General features: G+C 44.4%; 1 long non-coding RNA gene across 2 annotated transcripts; it reads right to left on the bottom strand.

Moving 5' to 3' along the window:
* Positions 1-1,878: 1,878 nt before the first annotated feature.
* LOC125391249 (uncharacterized) lies at positions 1,879-12,622 on the bottom strand. 2 transcript variants are annotated; one of them, XR_014997407.2, is made up of 3 exons: positions 12,038-12,622; positions 5,978-6,931; positions 1,879-3,251 (listed from the first exon to the last, which is right to left on the bottom strand). It is a non-coding gene; the product is annotated as an uncharacterized LOC125391249 (long non-coding RNA). The 2 variants fall into 2 exon arrangements; XR_014997408.2 differs by lacking the exon at positions 1,879-3,251 and adding an exon at positions 3,264-4,676.
* Positions 12,623-20,069: the final 7,447 nt, after the last annotated feature.

Genomic DNA, 20,069 nt, shown 5'->3' with positions numbered 1-20,069 from the left:
GGACCTGGGCTGGATGCTTCAGAAGCCACAGTTTTTAAAAGCTAGGCATAGCATTGCACGTCTATAATTCCAGCTCTGAGGCAGTGCAGACAGGAGGTTCTCTGCGAGGTCTGTGCAGAGAAAGAGGTGAGTTCCAGCTTCAGTGAGGAACCCTGGCTCACCATACAAGGGGGAGAGAGATTAGAAAGATATACTTTGTCAACTTCCGGCCTCTACATGCATACACACACGTACACACAGATATGCAAACTAACACACAAACACATAGAATCGTACACACATCAAACTCTCCATGTCTCTTGTTAAGAGACACTGACCTGAGAGCCTGAGAGGGCACGAGAGGAGCGACTGGAGAGATGAACAATCTGACAGAATATCTGGTCAGCGAAAAGCAGAGGAAGCCTCCCCAGTTTCCTTGCCCTTACTTATTCGTTCTTCTCCAGGCTGTGGTGGGACAGGGGTGTAGCCTGTTTGGGGGGGGGCATGACTGAATGCATACACAACTGCCTGTTGCTCCCCAGATGGTCACTGCAGGATGGAAAGTCCCCATAATCCGTCTAGGCTGGTGGTGACAGCTGCACGAGGTGTCGGGAAGTGGGGAGGGGAGGAATTTGACAGAGCTGTTTTTTAATACATAGCTAAGGCTGACATAATATGCCAGCACACAAATATGGCATTCCAGTGCACCTACACCAAAGCTCACAGAGCCCAGTGTGTGACTTACTTGTCTCTCTGCTTGGACAAAGTAACTGACAAAGGCAAGGAAGGAAGGAAGGATTGATTTTGACTCCAGTTGGAGACTGCAGTCCATCATGGCAGGGAAGCCCAGCAGCAAGAGTACGAGACTGGTCATGTCGTTTCTGCAGGCAGGACTCCAACTTATGGAAATGGTGTTGTCCACAGTTACAGTGGGTCTTCCCTTCTTAATCCATCCAGAAACTCACACAGAGGTTTGTTAGGTGTCGAGCTGACCTATTGACTGACATCACTCCTAGTCAAAGCAATCCGAGAGCACTTAGGACAGCCTGCCACTGGATGTCTCGGCTGGGCTCAGCAAGCATCCTTGACGTTAAGTCAGGACATGCTCATCCTTTGCTCCATAACAAGACAGGGATGACACATTATCCCAGAAAGCAACTGACGGCAGGCCACCCATTTTCTGTCTAATCATTTCAAGGAGGAGGGAGAAGTGCCGAGCAGTACAGAGAAGGAGGCAGCCTACTATGCCAACTGTAGAGCCGTAGTCACCGACAGACCGCTGACACCAGCGTATACTGCACTACCCACCAGCAGACTCCTAGGCTTAACGCATCACTTGGGCCACCCCTACATCCACACTGACGCCCAAGTCATTTCTCCACCCGCCTGTGATTTGCCCCCATGTAGGCTCTGTCTTCATCTCAGCCTGTAGGAGCCAGGGCGGGTGCTTCACACACAGCATGGGAACTTGGTGGCCTGGCTGTCAAGACCGCTGTAGGGCCCTGTCTTCCCTGATCCTGGAGGCCAAAGCACAGGATGCAAGAATTGTTTACACTAACCAGCTTAGCTTTCCCTGCTCATTCTGTCAGCTGGAGGGAATTAGTTCAAAGCCTTGTTTCTGTCATTGCTATGGTAATTTCACCTGCTAAGAAGGTCCTCACAGGTGCCCTAAATCTCCTCCCATCTGTCTGTCAGGGTTCCCAGCTCGATACCCCCTGCATGGAGGCTCAGGCCGCTGGCACCAGGGGCCAACACCCCTCTTCTCACTTCCAGGTGGGAGGGGGCTCTCGTCCTCTTGCCTCCAAGTATATAAGCCTACGTGTGCTAAATAAAGTTGACATTTACCCTTTGGGCAAATGATCCAGACTCTCTGTGTGTCGTGTGTCTGTTTTCAACCCCTAGGATATTGATCCAGACTTGTGGTCCGGTATGGGAAGCGCGCCCTGTACGGGAGAGTGGGTTTCGCAGATAAGTCCAGGACAGACCGCTTCCCTGGGGTATTAAAGATAGCAAATTCACTGGAAATGCCTACATAATACACTCCTTTGCACTCAAAACTTTGGCACTTGATATTTAACTTTTGATTTTCCAAGATGCATTATAACAAAAATGAAATCTTTTCCCACAGAATTTAAACAACATTTAACATTATTCTCACAAAGTCCTCAAATAGCTAGTTAACTTTAATTTACATTTCAGCACGTGTTTTTAAATTTAATCTAAATTTTAAAACAAAATTTAAATTTAATTAAAGTTCATTTACAATTTAAATCAAACTGCATTTTAATTAAGTTAAAAGTTTAAATTTGAAGAACAGCAGATATGAATCAGAATTGTCAAAGAATCTATCAAAGAGCAGATGCTGCTACTTTGGCTTCTAATACGAAGTTCAGAAACAGAAAAGTAAGATACAATTTGAAAAAAGTTTCAAAGTACAACTGTGCTCCACAAGAAGGGGTTGACGTTTAGAAATCAATACTTTAACAAGCTTGGTATTTCATATTTCAGTTATTGACTGTTATTCAGTCGACATTCAACTGTAAATGAAAGACTAAAAAGTAATCTGAAAAATATAAAAATTTAGCTGCTAACGTGTCAGCAAAATGAATGCAGGATTTAAGAGTTGAGAATAAATATTAGCATAAGCAGAAAATTTTCCACTTCAAATGCTAAATATTAAATATATTCAGTAAAAACGTGTTTTAGCTGCCATAGCTCTCCCCGAACAACTTCGTAGCTCCCAATACATCCCTCTAGGCCAGTGGTTCCCAACCTTCCTTAGGCTGCGGCCCTTTAATAGGGATCCTCACGTGGTGACCCCCATAGAATTATTTTGTTGCTACTTCACAACTATAATTTTGCTACTGTTATAAATCATGATGTAAATTATCTATGTTTTCCAGTGGTTTCTACCCCCTCAAGAAAGTCGCGACCTATCGGTGGAGAACCACTGCCACAGGCCTTTTGTCAGAGAGAGAAAACAGGGCTGTCAGTTCTGGATGGGTTGAAGAGCTTTGGGCTGCGAGCCTTGCAGGTAAGGAGACCTGGGAGGAAGCGCAGCAGCAGAACCACCGGCCAGCCCAGACGGTCCGTTCCTTGCTTAGCCGTGTCTCTTCAGCAACCCCAGTGGGATGACTCTCCATGTCCAAAGTCCACGTAGTTCCTAAGTTCCAGTTCTTGAGAATTCTGCCTCAACTTCCAGGAAGTTGAAGAAAAACCCGTTCGAGCAGAGTCAACGCTAGCTGAATCGTTGTTTGGTAATAACTTTGTATCTGTAATGAGAAGTGGAGGAGGGGTAGAAATTTACCAAAGGACCAAACATAAAATTATTTATTAAAAAAATGTAAGATGGCTTTGGCAATTTAAAAAGCAAAAGCAATGGTATAATGTAATTAAGGATGCCTTTCGTATGTGGCAGCGTCTTTCCCTCGACAGAGGTCATGGGGAGGTGGCCCGGCCCAGCAGCCTCACAAGTGCAAGGGAAAGAACAGAATGTCAGTCTGACAGACAGCAATCCTGACCAAGGGAACACACAGGAGAGAAACTAAAGAAGTGTGGGCAGCAGGCGCCAGAATGAGAAGCTGGCATGAGTGGTGACAGGAAGCCATGATGGGATGCTCAAGAAATCCAGAGACAAGTGGAGCAAACTGGTGGGGGTGTGGCCAAAGGAGCACAGATTCAGCAGTCGGTGTAGGGGAACGGGGTTGCCGCAGGGAATTAAGTGGACTTAAAATAGGATTGTGGAACCTATAAGCTCTTTCATGTAACCTCCCCACCACCACCACCAGACCCCAGTCATTCATTCACAAACTGTTAGGCAACCCCTGAGGTTCTACTTTCATGTCACTGGATGCCCTGACTCTGAATCCGCCGCAGGGGCCGCAGGGCTGCAGGGGCAGTGAGCCTTGCAATGCCGGGGGTTCTGGATCTACTCACTGACTGAGACCTTCCAACATTTACTTCCCTGAAGGGAAGCATCTGGACCTGGAGGTCAGCACAGCGGCTGAGAAGAGGATGTGAGTTCAGGCGCGCAAGTGCTAGAAACAAGGTAGGGGAAGCTGGCTAACTCCCTTCCACCAAAATGACACCCAGAAATGCCTTTACTCACACAGCTGGGCTTCACGCTCTTCCCAAGAAACCCTCAAAGCAAGAATTGAAACTCTGGAGTTGAGTCCTGGGCTGTCTGTGACTGGGTATCAATTATGGAGTCACTTATGTTATCAGATACTCTGCTGCCTTTTGAAGCATGAATAAATTAAACTTTGCTCAAAATACATCCTTCCTTGTTTGGACTTTGTAAAAAACTAATTCATGATTTATTTTTTCATAGTCATTTCCACTTGACTGACTTCTTCCTGCTTTATGATTTGTAGTTATGGCAAACCATGGCTTTTGGCAAGACACTTAAAAATGAGCTAGCAACTGCCCTACCAAAACAGGAGGCTGAATCCTGCAGAAGTTTCTAGTGAACTCTGAAACTCTCCAAGCTTTATTCCCCTTGTGTCTTTTTGCCTTTTAATTAGGCATTTACCTCTGATCCCTTGAGTGAGAAAGCACATGGGTCCTTACTTCATGTGTGCAGTGTTTCCCCAGGCGGTGTCAATATTCCTGTCCCCAACGCACACAAGACAAACTGCGTTCACAGTGTGTACCAAAGGCTGTGGCCAGAAGAGTGCTCACCAAGGCTGTGTAACACCCTGTAAACAATTTCCCAATATTTAGTACTTCCAAGCAGAAAAACCAAAAACTAGGCTATATCATTAGAAACATTTGTTTAGAGAAAAGAGCAGAGTGCCTATTCTCAGAATACAGAGGATTTGAAAACAGATCTTTCTAAGACGCCATCTATAAATTGATATGGGAGGAGATTTTGTGGGTTGAAGAAAAGAACAGTTTAATTTCTTTAGGTTTTTGAAAAGTATTTATTTATGTGTGTGTGTGTGTGTCCATGTTTGTGTGTGCACATGTGTGCAGGTGACTGTGTTGGCCGAAAGAGGGTTTTGGGTCCCCCGGAGTCAGAGTTTCAGACTGTTGAAAGTTGCCTGACACGGGTGCTGAAAAGCCCAGTTTGGTCCTCTGGAAAAACAGCAAACACTGTGACCACTAAGCCATCTTTCTGGCATCTAATTTAATGAGGGGGGAGGAGAGACAGAGAATGAGGCTGTGTCATCAGCCTCCACATTTCCTTTTGTGTGCATTTCTCTGTCCCCACACTTCTTCACCCTAGGGAGCCCTGTGGATTCCCAGTCTGAGCAGAAACTTAGGTCAAGCCAAGAGGGAACATTGGAAGAGCTTCCCTGTTGGGGACTTGAACATCTGAAGGTTTGTCTTTGGCTTTCATTTATGATTCTGTCTGGAATTGAGATAAATTCATATGCTAAAATTAACCATAAAAGAGAAATCACTGGAAAATCCAATAGCCATTGTTGAGTATTTTATATGGTTTTGACACCTTTGGCCCCAAAGCTTCAAGTGCTTTCCGTTGGCTTTCATGGCCTAAATGCACAATGTAGCACTCTTCTGTTAATCTAACAGAGCAGCAATTTACAACTGAAAAAAATGGCGATGACGATTCATAAGAAATACTCTGCTCTGTGGACATATTGCCTATACACCCAGCACTCTAGAGTGAGGTTAAGCTTGATTCCATCCTGAGCTACAAGATGAGATTCTGTCCAGTCAAATGAGAGGAGGGAGGGAGGAGGAAACAGAATCGTCCATTGGTTACTCGGCTTGGCTTGCACTGTGCAGACGTGCAAAGGCCAGTGAGTGGTCTGTGAGAACAGCATCCTGTTTCAGCTTGAGAACACTCACGCATCATACCCTCTGCATTGGTACAGTTACAGCCTCCACCCCTGTTCTCTTCAACTATGGTGACTTGGCATACTTCCCGCTAAGTGAGGTAGTGACTAAAGGCGGCGCTTGTGAAGACATGGAGGTGTTTCAGCATGCACGGTAGAGGACCAGAAAACATTCCCTGCTGTGACATTTGCCTTACCACAAAACAGGATGAAAGATGAGGATCTAGACATCAGAGTAAATTTGTATTCTCTCTTAAGTCATTCTCTTATTCCTAAGGCTCAGTAGGTTCCATTTTATCTATGGGGGTGTGCTGTCCTGTGTCCAGGGCTAGCAAGGAGTGCTTTCTGAGCTAGAGTTCTGCAGCTTCAGCAAAGAGATTGTCCTTCCTAACAGGCAGACAGAGCAGAGAGAAGAGGATGGTCAGGATCCTACTCCGTCTGCTTCACATCATTTCTCAGCCGTCTGCTGCCATGGAACAAGCCTGTGCCTTGCTGGCTGATCAGCCCCTGGTGTCCAGAATCCTCCCTTCAGCGTACCACATGACCATGATCACACCACTTCTACAGTCTGACACGGCAGGGGGTTGCGGGCATGTCAGCACATTCCTGGAAAAGGTGACTGCATTTAAAAGATGATGAAGGATTTGTTTTCCTAGCTCTCAAGCCATTCAAAACACTGCCAGTGGTTGCAGAACTGCAGAGAGACCCTATTAGCTTCCCTCACAAACAGGATGGGAAGTAGCCAGTGGATTCCGAAAGCAGCTGAGGAGCAGCTGGACCTCTACAAGGCTGAGCTTTCGGTCCCAGACAGGGGCTACTGTGATAAGAGCAATTTCCCTTGCACCCCTGGGGGCATATTTCCCCTAAAGCCTAGGACACTCAGAAGCTAAAGCATATCAAAGGATCCTGTACTCTTTCTTAGTTTCTTGTCCCCATGTCCCCCCAACTTGGAGAAGAAAAAAAACCGCATGCTCTGTGACTTTGTTCACTCCTGCCAACTGTGAAAATTTGCTTCTTGCAGCCATCTCTTCTCCTCTTTGCATCAGCAGCCAAAGGTCATACAATGCAGGTACAGGTGGAGGCAAGTTTGTCTCTGAGTCTTGTAGGAATAACAGATGGTACCAGTCTAGTCTGAGGAAAAGCAATTCTTTCTGTAATAAAAGGATGACAAAAAGTGTTTCTCAGGTCAACAAGATGGCTAAGCAGGTAAAGGAAAAAGCAAGAACTGAAGTCCGTCCCTGTTATCCGTGTGATAGAAGAGAGAGCCAACTCCTGCTACATGTCTTTTGACCTTCACATGTAGACACACGCTTGTACATACAAACACATACACAATAAAGTGCCAAAAAAAACTAAGTATTTTTCCATTGCACGTGTCGTTGGTATAAGGGGGACTGGTCCCAAGTTCACCCCTCACTTCACCCCCATAACACCAAGATTCCCAAGGTTCAGGTGTGGAATACAAATTGACAGAATATTAGTCTCTAACTCACACACTTCTTCCTGTGCATTTGCATTCACCAGATGGTTTGTAACTGCTAATCTGGGGCAATTGCTGTGGGAGGAGTTGTTTTGCCTTTTGTTTAGAGAGTAATGATAATCCAACAGTCAACACATGCTTTGTGCATATGCATGTTGGTATGACCGTGTGTGTGTGTGTGTGTGTGTGTGTGTGTGTGTGTGTGTGTATGTGAATGATTTGGTTATTGATTGAATTTATAAATATAGAATCTAAAGGCACTGGTGGTCTGACTCTGGGGTCTCCCATAAATCATAAGCATTCTGCCTGTCTCTAAACAGTTTGGGGGGAACATCTTGGGGGCACTGGGTCTGACCCCCAGACTACATTTTTAAGTGGTGTGTTTGAAACAAAGTCTCACTCTGTAGCCCAGGATAGCCTGGAACTCACTATGTAGCCCAAGCTATCCTTGACCTCAAGACAATCATCTTGTCTCACCCTCTTTCCTCGGGTAGGCACCAACATGCCTACCTGACTCTTTCTAAGTCAAGGACTTCTCGGTCCCAGTTATTTCTGTCAGGAGTGGAGGAAGCACAGCGAGAGTGGGGTGCGGAGAATACTGAAAATCTGGGGGTTGGGCCTGACATACCCCATTACCCCTGCCCATCCTTCTTCCCCGTTTCTTCCACTGGTCACTCCCTCTAGAAGACATAGAACAGTTGAGTGTGCTGATGCTGTTAGACCCAGTAAACACTTCAGCAAAGCTATAGTCATATATTTTGAAAGATCCTGAATTGGAAGCAAGGTGCCAAAAGTAAATTTCTAGCCAACTCTACTGTAGTGAAATTGTTTCCCATGAGCACAGCCCTGAGGCCAGCTCCGCCCAAACTGAAATGGTTCATGGGTGGAGACTGTCTCGTACCTCCAGCTGAGTTCCTGTCTTTCCTTCCTCCAAACGTGTAGTCGGAAGACAGCCAGTCACGTGTACGAATGGGAGATGCTTTTATCATCAATTTGGGTATAACAATTTTGACAGTCTTCCAAATTTTACTTCTTTTTACATTTTAACAGATCTTAGAGAATAAAAACAAAAATCTTGTTTTCTTAAGACCCAGTCTCCCATGAAGATGAAGGCTGACCATTTTAAATTTACCCACTCCCCCGCCAAGAAGATTGAATTTAGATTGTGTCCATAGCAATAACAGTGATAATTCCAGGTAACCTATTCACACATTATTAAACCACAAAGTCCTCATCTGTTGAGAGTCCTGAGCAGAGATCACTGCTGTTTAGCTTTCCCTAAGGTTCTTTTATGCATTTTACCTGAATGTATGAAGAGTTAGAAAATACCAAAAGCATTCGGGTATCCTGCAACAGGTCATGGCTGAGGACCCGCCATGGCCATGTAGGGTTCTCTACAGGGATGGGAACCCCTGCTGCAGAGATGGTGCCCCCTATGACCCTTGCAGGCAGCCCAGCAGTCACCATTGAGGAGCTGTGGAGACAATGTGTATAGGGGTGATGTGGGAGAGCACAGCTGCAGCGGACGAAGAAGAAGACATTGCCATATAGGGCCAGTCCTCCACCTGCAGCATAGAGTCACTGTGATGGCCACCCACACTGTTTGCTCTGCTCAAAGAAGGAGAGCTCAGGAAGTGGTGATGCCCACAAGCTGCAAGCACAACGGTTATGCCTTGTAAGTCTTGGGGTGACCTGCACTGAGGGTGCACTGAGGGTAGAGAGATGTGCCCAGATGCCCGGCCTAGCTACAAGATCACGCTGATTCTGGACAACAGCAGGATACCTGAGTCAAGTCTAGGCAGTGGTCCAGTATTTATGGTGCTTTAGAACCAGAAACCGTGAACCAGAGCAATGACGCATTGCGGCGAGTATTGTCGTGTAAAGTCGTTTGGGCAAAGATGCATACTTACTGTGAGACACATGGCAGCGTCCAGTGTCACTCCAGTGAACAAATACGTGATGGAGAGGTGGGGGAGATGGAGGAAGGAGCAGCGGGTGCACAGTAGAGGAGCAGAACTGGGGACCCAATGGCAGCCGCAGGTGTGGAAGAAGGCTGCAGTGGACTGGGAGCGTGTTGTTGGGCTTACAGGGTGGTGTGCAGCAGCCCGAAGCTTGTGCAAGCTCTCCCCACTCTCTCCAACACACGGCCCAGCCTCCTGATCACCCTGGCTCTAAGCAACGACTGGACGCCTGAGATGGAGAATGATTCATTAACTGGAAAAGACCTCCAGGGACCTTCCTGCACCTAGAGGCCAAGATATCTGTGTTCCATGCTACAGCTAGAGCATTGGCAGGAGTCTGTGGCCCATGCTTCCTCTCCAGGCTAGTGTTGGTACCTGAGGTTCATGTGGATGGACACATTGATGTCCATGGCCTGTCCATCCATCATCTGTGCTACCTCTGGAGGCTATACTGATATCTGTGATCTGTCACAGGAGGCCGTAATGATTCATGGGGCCTGAGTATCCACCTGAGGGCATGTTGATGTCTGTGGTCCTGTGTAGCTGGGTGCCATGTGGATGTCTGTGTCCTGTGCCGCTGCCAGCTGCCATATTTATGTGCGTTGTCTGTATTGCCACCAGAGACCATGCTGAGGTCCGAGGTCCATGCTGATGCTGGAGAAGTCCCTGATCCATGCTGCTGCTGACTGAAAGGGGCAAGGAACTGTCTTTTGCAGTGGCATCAATGAGTACGGAAATTACAGTTGAGAATGAGAGACGTAGAAGGCTTCTCTGGCAACCTCTTCCTCACACCCCCTGTGGGACCCTCACCCCTTATTCTCAAAGGGGCAAGAAGAAATTTCCTAGCAGAATGTTTTCCCAGGAAGATAGTGGCCTTCTCCTCTCCCACCCAGGAGATTCTGAGCACAAGGTCACTTAGCTCAGCCCAGCCAGCCACCTGGTACAGGCTGATAAAGATGGCCTAACTCAAGAACAATGGCCTTGCTCTAAAAACAAGGAAAAAGCTGACTTAACAGAATGTGAGGGAGCAAAAGTCCTTGTACCCATGCCAAAGCATCTTCAAAGATTCTCTTTGTTGTTATGTCTTTAAAAGCTTACCCCACAGAGGAGATACAACTCCTCTCTACCTCGTTGTAACAGGGATGGAGATGAGTTCCAAACATGTTTGTATTATTGCTGATTAAACCTTGCTTATTACAGTCTGGGCCTCTCTGGTGTTCTCTCTCTGGGGGTCATGATCTGGGCACAACACCCCTACCCTCTGCCCTTCCCCACCAAAAGAAACAGTCTAGACAGGAAGCCATTGAAGAGAACTCTTCAAAATGGTAAGAATCCTGAAGTGTAGTTCTCCGCAACTGATGTCTCCTGGGGGGGTGAGGGATGGAGAAGAGCGCAGTGCTCTGGAAGGGGCTGGTCGCTGGGAGTCTGACCATGCTCCACTGGCGGGATGGGCAACACAATTTGGTCTTGTTTTTCTGCTCTTTTTCTTAGGGACAGTCACAAGGGTAGGCATGGACCTGAGAGGACTGGGAAGTAATGTGATCAGGGTGCATTATGTGAAACTCCCAAATAATAAAAGTATTATGTTGGGGGAAGAAAAGAAAACACCAAGAACAATTTTTTAAAATTAAATATACATCTTTAAAATAGAAGTTGATGTTCAAGGCTCAGAACCACGCCCTTTGTAAGATCTCTGTTATAAACTGCTGGCCTCAAGAACGCCACAGAATCTTCTATAGCCTCGGCTTTGTCACCCAAAAACAAGAATTTTGAGAATTAAGTCAGAGAGTCTGTATAAACATGGTGTTCCTGGTGCAAAATAATTCCTTTATAAGTGTTAGTTATTGCTAAATTCTAAACTTATCACACCAAAATCTTCACCATGTTGGGAAAACTAAGTTCAAATGAAAGAAATGAAAACTCTAAATAAAAACACTGCCTCCTTCTTCCTGTCTCCCTCTCTCTCACACACACATACACTAAATAAATATAAACAAATTAAAAAATATTTTAAAAACCTTCCTTTTTCCTACTACTCCCACAGCCTCACTGCAGCTTCTGGCCCTCTCGCTGCCACCTCTCGTCAATAAGATGATTGTCTCGTAGCCTCCCAGATGCCCAATCCACTGTTGGGAAAGCAAGTGTGGGGCTGGCTTCTAAGCAGCACAGCTGCCCTCCTGGGAGAGTTGCCAGGGCAAAGGAACAGTAGGTGGTTGATCCTGGAGTAGAGCCAGAAACCAAGTTTATGAATAAGTTAGGTAGCAGCTGAGTCCTCAGACTCTCACCACACTTAGCACTTAAGCTGCTGGCGAGAACCAGCTACCAATCCATCTCTGCAGCAAGAGGGACTGCATTCTAGAGTTTACCAGTTCTAGCACTAAGAGATCGGACAACTCTCTCAAAATGGCATTCTAACTGCTCTTTGAGAAAGTCCCTGATTCTACTGTATCTTTGGGGGAAATTTCCTAATCTTACTGCTTTAGTCAACAGTAAAAACTGAAATGGGAAGCTCTCCTCAAGGGACTGGAGACATGGCTCAGCAGTTAAGAGCACTTCCTGCTACTGCAGAGAACCTGGGTTGGATTCCAAGCACCTACACTGGGCAGCTCACAACCCCCGTAACTCCAGTTCCAGGGAATCTGACACCTTCTTCAGGCCTCCCATGTACTTGGTTGTACATAGTGCGCATGTACACAGCACACATACAGACAAGCAGGCAAACACACATACACATGAACAAAATTTAAAAATTAAAGACCCCTCACACTCCATGCCCCTTAGTACAGCCAGGGCGCGGGCAGAAAATCCCAACTCACAAACCATCAGGCTTCCTCCGGAGACCTGATTCTTAGCAAGCAAAGCTCTTGGTCTGTCCAGGAACAATCCCAAAGACCAGATGGCTCTGCACTGGCTCTCGTGCTGCCAGGTTCTACGACCGAACTCCTGCAGCAGCTAGATCTCTAACATGGGTGAGTTGGCTTCTTGTTAATATTCCAGCTGCCAACTCGGTTTCAGTATATTCTGCTTCTTTTCGTTTTCCTGACCTTCTTCCACACTTGAGGGTGGACGGAGTGTTTTCTGAGACTCTCAGCCAAGACACCTGAAAAGGTGACTGCAAAGCCAAGGTAAGATACAGCCCCACCTCATGGCAGCTGTGGGGTGTGAGGAGGACAGCTTGCTCCGGCAGAATGTGTTTGCTGCTGAAAAGAAAGCAAGAAAGGGGGAGGCGCTTAGCAGAGTAGTTGAACAAGGAAATGAGATTCTGAAATCAAGCAGCACCCCAGACCAAAGATGTTCAAGATGTCAGCCCCACCCAAAAGTGCAGGTTATATTCACAGTCAGAGAAAAGCAGCAAGGACAGAAAGACTTGAGTGGCTGCAACTGACATTTGTCCTGTATGGTCATGTTTTGGCAGCTGCGATGATTGGCTGAGACACAGTTGCTTAGTTACAAAGGTTTACTCTTAGATTAGGTTACAACTTATTTGCACATCATGTTAAGTTACAGTTCACAGCGTACAGAGTCTGCACGGGGCCAAACCAATATGGAGACACATCTAAACCAAACTTGGTTTAATGTTTCACCTAAACCAAAACAAAAAAGCTTTAATTGTGTGTATACAGGAGGTATACACAATATATACAATTGCCTGTAGACACCAGAAGAGAGTGTTGAAGGCCTTGGGGCCGGAGTCCCAGGCTCTTGTGAGCAGCCTGAGTGAGTGCTGGACGCTGACCTGGGTCCAACTGTTACTTTTCATTCCTAAGAATTTTAGTTCAGTCCCTGAGAAAGCTCTTGGTTGCTGCCAACCCAGCACAGCCCAGTGTAAGAAAAGTCTGCAGGGAATCAGACACACACACAGAGAGGGAAGGTAGGATGAACTTACCTACTTCGCAGTCACGCGCTAGATTTCCTCCTGAGTACTAGAATAAAGTGTTTGAAGGTAGTAAGCTCTCCAGCACAACAACAACTGTAGGATGCAGCTCTTGTTTACAAAGCTTGTCAATGTGAATCAATTTGTTTCAGATTTTTGTGAGAAGAATTCTGTTTATTTGTGCTAAAATTAAATTCATGAATCATAATCACACTGTATAATAATATCCCCCCAAATTGATATATATATATATATATATATATATATATATGATGTTTAATTTATGCCTTAACATATTGGCTATGCTTTTTAAAAATAAATGTTGTATTTGAATTTTCTACTCAGAAAAATATGCAATAATTCAGTTCATTTTACTGAATTGTCATGAAGAAATCCCACCTTATCAATACCAATTACACCAAGCAACTGAATGTTCCCATGTCTCTTCTCTCCTCTCAAAGGTAACAGCTGCCCTGAGCGCTCTCTCTCTCTCTCTCTCTCTCTCTCTCTCTCTCTCTCTCCCTCTCTCTCTCTTCCCATTCGTGTGTGTGTGTGTGTGTGTGTGTGTGTGTGTGTGTGTGTGTGTGTGCCCATGAAATCCAAAGGTCTGGAACTTGACGAGTAGGCTAGGCAGGTTGGCCCGTGGGCCCCAGGGATGCATTCACCCCCATCTTCCCAGAGCTGAGATAGCAATCACATCTCACCACACCTCACGGTTTTTTCTATATGGGTTCTAGGGCTCAAGCTCAGGTTCTCATGTTTCCTGAGGGAACTCTCTTACCAACCTTGCCTCCAAATTTTGTACATATGTCTGTGATCACGTGTGCAGGTACACGTACATTTGCATGTATGTGGAGTCTAGAAGTCTCTGCTTTTTTTTTTAAGTCTTGGTCTTTCAGGGTACTCCCAGATGGGCTAGGCTAGCTAGCCAGTCAGCTCCACAGATCCTCCTGTCTCCACCCAGTCTGCACTGGAATTAGAGGTATCTGCCACATTTTACATGGTATATGATTGAATTCAGGTTTTCATGTTTGCTCAGCAAGTACCTTACAAACTAAGCAATCTCTTCAGTTCCACAAAATTGTAATTTTCTTACATCAAACTCAGATTCCTCCTGCATCATCCTCTTTTACATGTGCTTCCTGGCAGTCCCTCCACTACCAATGTTTCTAACTATTTATTTATTTATTTATGAGGCATATTCTTACTAGGTGGCCCCAAATATTAGCACAAAACTCATAACCCCCCTGTTTAGTTTCATGATTTCTTGTAAGACACACTTTTTTTTTTACTTAGCTAATTTACTTTTCCTGTATTTGAACTTTTACACAAATGGAGTTATATACTATGATTCATTTTGCAAATGGTTTGTATAGATCAACATTATGCACGTGGGATTCACCTGACTCCCAAGTACAGAGGTGTTCCTTCTTTGCTCTGATAGTCTACTGTATATGCACCACAATTTGACAGTTTATTCAACTCTGCTGTCTTGAAGTACTTCTAGTTGGAGGTTTTTACAATTGCTGCTACCCTGAGCATGCTTGACTATCTTCTGATGAAAGAGGCATTCCAGCTGGATAGTTGCCTAGGAATGTAATTATCATGCTGTACAAGTAGGTCGAATAATTTCTCCAGGAGATTGTGGCAGACACGCAACGCTCTGCACCATGTCAGAACTTGGAGGTGTCACTTACTTTAAATTCTCGTCACTCTGGTGGGTGTACTGCTAAGTCCTTACAACCTTAATTTGTATTCACTTAATTCTGGACATATACAGAAATAAAGAAGAACAATTCTTCTTTGGTGACCTACAGACCAACTCGCAAGGACAATCATCAAGAAGAATGGAGCCTCTGTGCCCTAGAACAGTGGTGCTCAACCTTCCTCATGCTTTGATCCTTTAACACAGTTCCTCATGTTGTAGTGACCCCAACCGTAGAATTATTCGCACTGCTACTTCATAGCTGCAATACTGCTAACGTTATGGATCGTGCTGTGGATATCCGATACACAGCCCCTGGAGGGTGGAGTCCTACATACTGAGAACTGCTGCCCCAGACCAAACGTGTTAGAAGCCTAATTTCAGTTGCTGACTTATTATTTCCAAGTCGCAAACATGTCACAGAGAAATAAACTGATTTTTCCTTGAGCAAACACAGGTGGTTCCTCCACCATGAGGTGAGTTCCCGATCACCTGTGTGATTAGTAGGACAGCTAAATCCTCCTACCCACACAAGAGCTGTAGGTCAGAGAGAAATGCAGGCTGAGCTTCCCTCCTGTTTTCGGCTCTTCAGCAGGTCACCTGGAATGCACCTCACTCTGTGGCTTAAAGTTATCCAATAGCAAACTGCTTTCCCCCTCTTCTACCTGTGAGGAGCAGTTTTCACGGCTGGTTTTCAATGACAGCGCCCCAGCACTTGCATACCGCTTCCTCTATATCACTTATGTTCTCGTTAGTGCTGTCTTGTGTGAGTGGGTCTGCTAGACAAGGACATAAGAGACATCCTGAGTTCTTCAGTTGGAGTTGACCTTGGAAGTATATTTTGGATTCCTGGTCCCTACAATATATGTTTTATCCCAAGGACGAAGTTTTAAATTTTGTACAGAATAAAACATTACAAAAATCATGAAACAGCAGTTTTGTTTGAATGGACTTCAGTCTCTCCTATAGACCCTTAAGGAATCGGGGGCTAAGTGCTGGTTCCACTCAAAACTTTGACTGTTGAAGTGGATCTCTGTGAGTTCAAGGATAGCCTGGTCTGCTCTAGCGGACATCCATCGGAGGGGTGAGTTTGCTCCTGACCCGCGGCAGAAGCCCGGCAAGAAGAAGTTCAGACATTCCCTGACCCCCTTGACTCCCTGGTCACTCTGCAGGGGCTGCTCCACCCTGCTAAGCTCTCTCGCCTCCTACCCAATCCCCAGATTTCATCCAGGTACCCTTTCCTTTATTCCTCCCTTCACCCTGGGGCAATAAAATCCCCCAACTCAGCTGCCTTGTGCGCTGGGACTGGGCTGTAAGTGCAACCCAGCAGGAGGGAGTTCCTGTGTTTCAATAGCCTGCCTGCGGAAAGGTAGGCCTTCTGTCAGTGAGGTTCCTGCCCAACAAGGGAACCTGATCCGGTATCAGAAGATCCAATAGAAAGCATTTGAAGGAAGAGATGGGCAGATGCCAAGGCAAGAATTCCTTCAACAATCTGAAAAACAACATGAAAACACCAGATCTCAACAACCCTACAACAGAGGGACTTGAACAACTTAATCCAGAAGAAGTGGGAAAAAGTGCCATTATGAAAGCAATAGAGTCCCTTAAACAGGATATGAGTAACTCCCTTAAAGAATTGGATGAGAAGTATAACAAAAAGTTTGAAGAAATGAGTAAAGAAATGGATGAGAAATATAACAAAAAATTTGAAGAAATGAGTAAATCCGTAAATGATACCCTGGGAAACCAAGAAAAAACAATCAAACAGGTAATGGAAACAGTTCAGGGAATTGAAAACTGAAATGGAGGCAATGAAGAAAACACAAACCAAGGGCAGGCTGGATATGGAAAATCTAGGTAAAGGAACAGAGACTACAGAATCAAGCATAACCAATAGAATACAAGAGATAGAAGAAGGAATCTCAGATTCTGAAGATGCCATAGAGAAAATAAAAGCTCTGATCAAAGAAAACAGCAAATCCAACAAATTCTCATCACAAAACATTCAAGAAATCTGGGACACACTAAAAAAACCCAAATCTAAGAATAATAGGGATAGAAGAAGGAGAAGAATTGTGGATCAAAGGCCCAGAAAATATATTCAACAAAATTATAGAAGAAAACTTTCCCAACCTAAACAACGATATTCCTATGAAGGTGCAAGAAGCATACAGAAAACCGAATAGACTGGATCAAAAAAAAAATCCCCTTGCCATATAATAATCAAAACACAAAACATACAGATTAAAGAAAGAATATTAAGAGCTGCAAAGGAAAAAGGTCAAGTAACTTATAAAGGTAAACCAATCAGACTTACACCGGACTGCTCTATGGAAACCATGAAAGCCAGAAAGTCCTGGATAGAGGTACTGCAGAAACTAAGAGACCATGGATGCAAACCCAGACGACTATACTCAGCCAAGCTATTGTTCACTATCAATGGAGAAAACAAAATATTCCAGGATAAAAACAAATTTAAACAATTTGCAGCCACAAATCCAGCCTTACAGAAAGTAATAGAAGGAAAATCACAACCCAAGGAATCTAACATTGCCAACACTGCCTATAATAACTCAGACATCTAGCGACCCTTTACAAGCACAACTCAAAGAAGGGAAAACACAAACTCTACTACACATAAATGAATGAATAAATAAATAAATAACCGGAGTCAACAATCACTGGTCATTAATATCACTTAATACTAATGGACTCAATTCACCTATAAAAAGGAACAGACTAAGAGATTGGATATGAAAACAGGATCCAACATTCTGGTCTTTACAAGAAACACACCTCAACCACAAAGACAGACATCTACTCAGAGTAAAGGGTTGGGAAAAGGTTTTTCAAGCAAATGGACCTAAGAAACAAGCAGGTGTGGTCATTCTAATTTCCAACAAAATTGACTTCAAACTAAAATCAATCAGAAGAGATGGAGACGGACATTTTATACTCATAACAGGAACAATTCATCAGGAGGAAGTCTCAATCCTGAATATCTATGCCCCTAATATGAAAGCACCCACTTATGTAAAAGAAAAACTTTTAGAACTAAAATCACTAAAATCAGGAACATGACAAGGCTATCCACTCTCCCCATACCTCTTCAATATAGTGCTTGAAGTTCTAGCAATAGCAATAAGACAACATAAGGGGATCAAGGGGATTCGAATTGGAAAGGAAGAAGTTAAACTCTCATTATTTGCGGATGATATGATAGTGTACATAAGCGACCCCAAAAACTCTACCAAAGAACTCCTACAGCTGATAAACACCTTTAGTAATGTGGCAGGATACAAGATCAACTCCAAAAAAATAGGTTGCCCTCCTATACACAAAGTATAAAAAAGCAGAGAGGGAAATCAGAGAAACTTCACCTTTCACGATAGCCACAAATAGCATAAAATATCTTGGGATAACTCTAACCAAGGAAGTGAAAGACCTATTTGACAAGAACTTTAAGTCTTTGAAGAAAGAAATTGAGGCGGATACTAGAAAATGGAAAGATCTCCCTTGCTCTTAGATTGGGAGGATCAACATAGTTAAAATGGCAATTCTACCAAAAATAATCTATAGATTCAATGCAATCCCCATCAAAATTCTTCACAGACCTTGAGAGAACAATAATCAACTTTATATGGAAAAAAACCCAGGATAGCCAAAACAATCTTATATAATAAAGGAACTTCTGGAGGTATAACCATCCCTGACTTCAAACTCTATTACAGAGCGACAGTATTGAAAACAGCTTGGTATTGGCATAAGAACAGAGAAGTCGACCTATGGAATCGAATAGAAGACCCGGATATTAACCCACAAACCTATGAACACCTGATTTTCGACAAGGGAGCTAAAGGTATACACTGGAAGAAGGATAGCATCTTTAACAAATGGTGCTGGCATAACTGGATGTCAACCTGTAGGAGAATGAAAGTAGACCCATATCTATCACCATGCACAAAACTCAAGTCCAAATGGATTAAAGGCCTCAACATTAATCTGACCACTTTGAACCTGATAGAAGAGAAAGTGGGAAGTAGTCTACAAGACATAGGCACAGGAGACCACTTCCTATGTAGAACCCCAGTAGTACAGACAATAAGAGAATCAATGAATAAATGGGACTTCCTGAAACTGAGAAGCTTCTGTAAAGCAAAGGACACTGTCAGTAAGACAAAAAGGCTACCTTCTGACTGGGAGAAGATCTTCACCAATCCCTCATCAGACAAAGGTCTGATCTCCAAAATATACAAAGAACTCAAGAAACTAGACACTAAAACTCTAATTAACCCAGTTTAAAAATGGGGGTACTGATGTGAACAGAGAATTCTCAACAGATGAACTTCAAATGGCCAAAAGACACTTAAGGTCATGCTCAACCTCCTTAGCGATCAGGGAAATGCAAATCAAAACCACTTTGAGATATCATCTTACACCTGTCAGAATAGCTAAACTCAAAAACACCAATGATAGCCTATGCTGGAGAGAATGTGGAATGAGGGGAACACTCATCCGTTGTTGATGGGAATGCAAACTTGTGCAGCCACTGTGGAAATCAGTGTAGTGGTTTCTCAGGAAACTGGGAGTCAACCTCCCTCAGGACCCAGCAATTCCACTCTTGGGAATATACCCAAGAGATGCCCTATCATACTACAAAAGCATTTGTTCAACTATGTTCATAGCAGCACTATTTGTAATAGCCAGAACCTGGAAACAACCTAGGTGCCCCTCAATAGAAGAATGGTTAAAAAAGGTGTGGAACATATACACATTAGAGTTTTACTCAGCGGAAAAAACAATGACATCTTGAATTTTGCATGCAAATGGATGGAAATAGAAAACGCTTTACTGAGTGAGGTAAGCCAGACCCAGAAAGAGGAATATGGTATGTACTCACTCATAAGTGGATTCTAGCCATAATTAAAGGTCTTTGAGCCTATAATTCATGATCCTAGAGAAGCTAAATAAGAAGGTGAACCTGAAGAAAATCATATAGTAATCCTCCTGGATATTGGAAGTAGACAAGATTGCCAGACAACCTTGGGTGCACGGGGCGGGGGGGGGGGAGGGCGGTGTGGAAGGATGGGGAGATGGTTAGAGAGAAGGGAGTAGTGGAGGATTGGGGAAAGCTTGGGGGAATGGGATCCCAGGGGAGGGAGGAAGGATTGATATGGGAGCAGGGAAGTATATATCTCAACTAAGGGAGCCATTTTAGGGTTTGCAAGAGACTTGATTCTGGAGCAGTTCCCAGGCCCAAGGAGAGGTC

This window comes from Myodes glareolus, chromosome 16, assembly GCF_982192425.1.
Source record: "Myodes glareolus chromosome 16, mMyoGla1.1, whole genome shotgun sequence".
NCBI classification, from domain to species: Eukaryota; Metazoa; Chordata; class Mammalia; order Rodentia; family Cricetidae; genus Myodes; species Myodes glareolus.
The sequence above is the reverse complement of the archived record's forward strand: the minus strand, read 5'-3'. Positions and strand labels throughout refer to the sequence as shown.